Here is a 5669-nt window from a genome sequence, read left to right on the forward strand (position 1 = left end):
TATACACTCCAGACAGTATAGAAAAGGCTTAATAAATTAAATGCCAGAAAGATGGTTTCTTTTAAACTCAGGGGAAATTCAATATTTTCTAATAGAGATGTCAACAATTTGGAGGAGAAGAAGGAAGACAAAAGCTGAGAAGCCCCTTCCCCTTCTTCTCCCCAAACAAACTGAGTACACAGCCATGACAGCAATCCATACATTCCTGAAACAAAGTCTTTCATAAACCTCCGACAAATCAGCACACATACGACCAGCCCAATGACTATTCTGGTTAGTGTCCCCCGCTTACAATGGTTACTTATTAGGGACAACACCAGAGCTATTTCTGGGTAAGGAAATAACCCTAGGGACCACAAAGGTATTAAAGCTTCAAAAACCCCAAGGGACCAGAAATACCGGCAAGCTTTCACCCCAAATGACATTATGAATTACCAATATGCCCACAAAACAACCAAAACCAAAATATTATTGTTATAGGTTTTTTTCCACTGGCTTTGGCCTCTGTTTCCTGGCCAACGCACCAAAAAGATTGTCCTGGTTTAGGACAAATTAGGGGAAATCTCCAAAAGGGAGCCCCCCCCAATAGACAAACCTCCAACCACCCCTCCCCCAATACCGGGTTCGGGAAGGAATTTCTCAGAGGAGCAAAGTGGAAAACAAAACCTCTTTATTGACAAGTAACAAAAGAACACTCCCCAACACAAGAAAAGAAAAGAAACCAGGCAGTGTTGTGGAGGGCTCTGAGCTTCTCTCGCTGACTCCGGAGATCCCGCCGGACGTCCCAGGTCAGGTCTGGAGCCGGTCCAGTATCTTCAGGGGCGGGTAAGAAAGAGAGGACGAAAGAAAAGAAATAAAACAGCGCAGAAAGCAGAAAGCAGCAAAGGGGAAAAAAAAAAAGGCAGCTATCAGCTAGGGCTAAGGCAGAAGCAAGCAAGCAAGCAGGCAAGCAAGCAGGCCAGCAAGCCAAAAGCGAAAGTGCCCCAGCCCCACTCACTCCTCCCTCCCCGCCCCACCAGGCAAGACTGCAGGGGGTGGGGGAGGGGGGGGCGGGGGGACCAGGCAGTGCCACTTGTGCCCTGAGGTGCCCAGCTAGGATTGGATCTCTCCGAGAGCACCTGAGGGAGAGCAGAGCACCTTGCAAGCTGCAGGTCCCTGACAGCCCCACAGGGCGCCTGGCCCATCAACATGTGCTCTGCTCCAGTGTGAAACAGGGCCCAGCATGGTGCTGGGATCATCAGAGAGCTGAGGTGTGTGCTGGAATTCAATGCACTCCCCATCCCTCAGCAGCCCTGCATTTCCCTCCTGCAGCCTTGGTCTCCAGCAGAGCCATGGAGGCTCTTTGGGCTCTGGATGGTTCCTGCAGCCCCCAGGGGCAGCTGAGCTCTGCCTTTGGCACAGTCAGGCCTGGCCAGTGCAGGCCCTGCTCAGCAATTGCTTGTGTGTGCCTGGCCTTGCTGTCAGCCCCGGCAGCAGCTGCGTGGCCCCTTTGTGGCCCTGTGCTGGCCCAGCCATGGTGGCCCAGCCCCTGTGCAGGCCCAGCCCAGGCCAGGAGCATTGCGGCTGGGAACGGCCCCTGTGCCGTGGTGCCCACAGCAGCCTTGGGGCTCTGTGCCCCATGGCCTCCCTGCTGGGCAGCCTCTGCCAGCTCCTGCAGAGCCCAGGGCACCTGTGGGGCTGCACAGACAGCCCTGCCCCAGGCTCTGCCAGCCTCTGGGCCAGCAGAGAGGCAGCCAGGGCTGGCCATAGCCGGGAACAGGCCCTGAGCCCCACAGGAGGATGGAGCTGGGCCACAGCCAAACTCAGCCCAGGCCAAAGCTGGCCTCAGCAGCCAGGGCTGCCAATGCATGGGGACAGAGGCTGGCACTGACAAATGTCCTGGGACCCCTCCCTGCTCTGTCCATGCCTCCAAGGGCACAGAGCAGCCTCCTCTCTGGGCCACTTGCCTGTTTGCAATGCCTTGCACAGGCGCTGGCCCTGCCCCACAAGGCCTGGCCTGAGTCCTGCCCCTGCACGCTCAGCCAGGCTGAGATGGACACTGATGGTTTCTGGGCCAGGCTCTCTGAGCCCAGCCCAGCTCCCTGCAAGCTCAGCCAGCTGCCCTGAGCTCTGGGCAGCACCAAGGGTCTCTCCCCAGCCCAGCCCAGCCGGCTCTGGCCCCACAGCTCTGCTCAGGCCAGGCTGCTCTGGGCACTGCCCCACCGCCTCAGCCCCTGGCAAGGGCACAGCAGCAGCTGCAGCTGCCACAGGATTCAGCCCCAGTCATGGGGGAAGATGCTGGGCCAAGGCCAAAGGAGGCTCCCTGGCTGCCCTGCTCCCCTCGGGCTGAGGTGCTGAGGGCTCTGCAGCCCCTGCTGCCATCCCATCTACCCAGGGCAGCACAAGAGCCCTGGCATTGGGGTCCTCAAGAGCTGCTCCTGCTCCAGGCCCAGGGCCCATCCCAGAGCTGGGGCAGCCACAAAGCTGTGCCCATTTCTGTTCATTGCCGCTCTGATGGGGATGGATCCTCAGCCACTTGGAGGTTGCTGATGAATTTTACTCCTCCAGAGGCCTCTTCTTTCTTGAGCTACTCAGTTGAAGAATTCAGTGAAAAAGGCTATTAAACATTTGTTTAAAACATTTAAACAAGAAAAGCCCGTGGGAAAATTTGAAGTTTTCAATATTTCTGTGGTTAATTAGTCAGATTTCAGAGGTGTATTTAAAGTGAATATGGTATATTGAAAACTAAGCAGAGAGAACTGGTTTTGTCCAGTTTTCTTTTCTTGTTTATAGATTGGTATCAGCAATGTCCAGTTGATATTGATCCCTAACCCCTTCAAATGCAGTCTGAATGGATATGAAAATCAAGACCCTTCATGGCTGACAATCAATCACACTTTATTCCTACCCCCACCCTGCCATTTCCCTCACTCAACCCCTGGCACTCAGAGCAGCTGAGGAATGGAGTCACATCCAGGGGTGTCCCCAGGGCTCAGGACTGGGGCCAGGTCAGTGAAATCTCTTTATTGCTGATCTGGATGAGGCCATCAAGGGCACCCTCAGTCAGTTCCCAGGTGAGCCCAAGCTGGGTGGGAGTGTGGCTGTGCTGGACGGCAGGAAGCTCTGCAGAGGGATCTGGACAGCCTGGAGCCATCCATGGGCCCAGGACAATTGGATGAGGTTCACCAAGGCCAGCGGACAAGCCCTGCCCTGGGCTCACAACCAGGCTCCAAATCCCTGGCTGTGCCCTGCTCCGATCCCCACAGCCTGTCCTGTTTCCTTGATCCCTGCATTGCCAGGGACTTGCTGGGACAAGGGAGCTCTGCTCTGAATATGGAGGGAGGTCCAAGTGCCACCATTGGAGTGGGAACCACAACTCATCAGGTTTGTGTCCTTTGAGGGTCAGGAGCTTGTGACACTCAGAGGCACAGGAAGTTTCTCTTCATGGCCAACAGACCATAGATGAACAGGACACAATTTAATAACAATCACGCTCTTCCCTGAGCTGTGTGAAATGTCCCAGCAGCGTCTGATGAATCCACCATCCACAGGTGATTTCCATGCTAAAATCAATTTTAGACAGGCATGGTTCTGTGATAGATATAAACACAATAAAATTCTTGTATCTGGATGCTCATCCTGGAGTGGGGGCAAAACAGCACAAACAATTCCTGATTTGCAAAGCTGTCAGTGGTAGATGAAGAAGGGAGGTCAGGCTGCTCTTGGTGTTGAAGAAATGCTGAAAGCAGCCTGACTCATTTCATCTCCTCATGCCCTGGCTGATCTCCCCTCTTTCCCCTTCTACCCATTGGCTTTTGTCTCCCACCAGCCCCCCCAGTGAAGATCCTGGCTCTGTGTTCTCCATCCCCTCCTGGCTGGCACTGCCAGGCTGGGATGAGGAGCCCCTCAGCCTTCCCTGCTCCAGGCTGGACCAGCCCAGCTTCCTCAGCCTCTGCTCACAGCCCAAGCGCTCCAGCCCCACCTTGGAGGCCCTTCCCAGACCCTGCTCCAGCTGCCAGACATATTTCCTGCCCTGGGGAACCCAACCCAGACCACGGTGACCTGGATAATGCACATCCTTGATGTCCTGGTCACACAGCCCTGGCCCCTTGTCCCCTGTCAGGCTCTGGGATGGATCCTGTGGAACATCCTTTGGTGGAGGCTGTGGCTCCAGGTGGGCTGGGGGGATCCCAGGGGACAGGGACCTTGCTGGGCATGAACAGCATTGGACTTGTTGGGAGAAACTGTGAGGGGGAGCTGGGGCAGAGTGACCAACCCAGTGACCTGACACAGCCCTACTGGGATGTCACACAGCCCCTCTGGGATGTCACAGCCTGCTCTGTGATGTCACAGCCTTTTTTGTGATGTCACAGACCCCTCTCTGATGTCACAGAGCTGCTCTCTGATGTCATACCAGAGTCTGTGATGTCATTGTCTGCACTGTGATGTCAGACTTCTGCCCGGTGATGTCGCAACCTTCTCTGTGATGTCACAGACCATTCTCTAATTTCACACAGCCCCTCTGGGATGTCACAGTCTGCTCTGTGATGTCACAGCCCACTCTGTGACCTCATGTTACCAGATGATCAATTGTCTCCACCAGGTGAGCTGACACCTGGAGCTTGTTCTCCACAACCCCAGGCCTGTGGAAACCACACAATTCCCATTGTGTGAGAAGGGGAACTGGAAGTTCAGCAGCCTCAGTGTCCTGCCAGCTCAGCCAGGGCCACTGGAACATCGGGGTCCACGACCACCAAGCACCACCAGAGAGACCCCCAGGAGAACAGAGGAAGGGAAATACATTAATGATTTGGGGAAAATGATTATCAGATGTATATTTAGTCTGGGACAATTAATGAATATGTATGCAAGGTACAGAATATAAACAGAAACTTTCCTTTACTCAGCCTGCAGGGCTTTGGGAGGAGCTGTCCCCTGTGCATTCCCCTGAATAAATAATGCTGCTTTTTAATGCTGCATTGGGGTTAAGGAGTTTTATATTTTACTGAATTTTTGGTAACACTCCCACTGCCAAGGAAAGCTCTGTCTGCTGCTGTTCACAAACAGAGAAGGGCTGGCGGCAGATGTGGGGCTCGGAGGCTGCCTGGGGCACAGTGACCATGAAATAATCAAGTTTTCAATGTTCTGTGAAAGAAGGAGAGGCAGCACTGGAATTAGGAAGGGCAGACTTTGGCCTATTTAGGATGCAGATTTGGGGAGTAATGAATCAGGCACTGATTTTTTTTTAAGGAAAACATCCCTTACAAACAAAGGGGTCCAGGAAGAATGGACACATTTCATGAAAGTAATTGTAAGGAGGAAGGAGCAGCCTGTCCCAGCATGGCAGAAGATGAGCTAGTGAGGAAAATGACTGGCCTGGCTGCCCATGGAGCTTTTGTGGGAACTCAAGGGTAACTCAAGAGGTGCATCAACTTTGGACAGAAGGTCAAGCAGCTTAGGAAATGTTTAAGGATGTTGTAAAGTCATGCACAAAAAAAGTTAAGAGGTGAAAGCTCAATTAGAGTTTAACCTGACCACTTCTGTGAAAAAAAAATAGACAATGTTTCCACTATTAAATTAATAGCAAAACATGGGATAAGGAGAACCTCTACTCTTTATTGGATGCAGTGGAGAATATAGTAACTAAAGATAAGGAGAAGGCAGAGCTACTTAACATCTTGTTTCTCTCA

Source organism: Melozone crissalis, unplaced genomic scaffold, assembly GCF_028551555.1.
Source record: "Melozone crissalis strain CALT ecotype California unplaced genomic scaffold, PUWL_Pcris_2 ptg000043l_1, whole genome shotgun sequence".
Taxonomy (NCBI): Eukaryota; Metazoa; Chordata; class Aves; order Passeriformes; family Passerellidae; genus Melozone; species Melozone crissalis.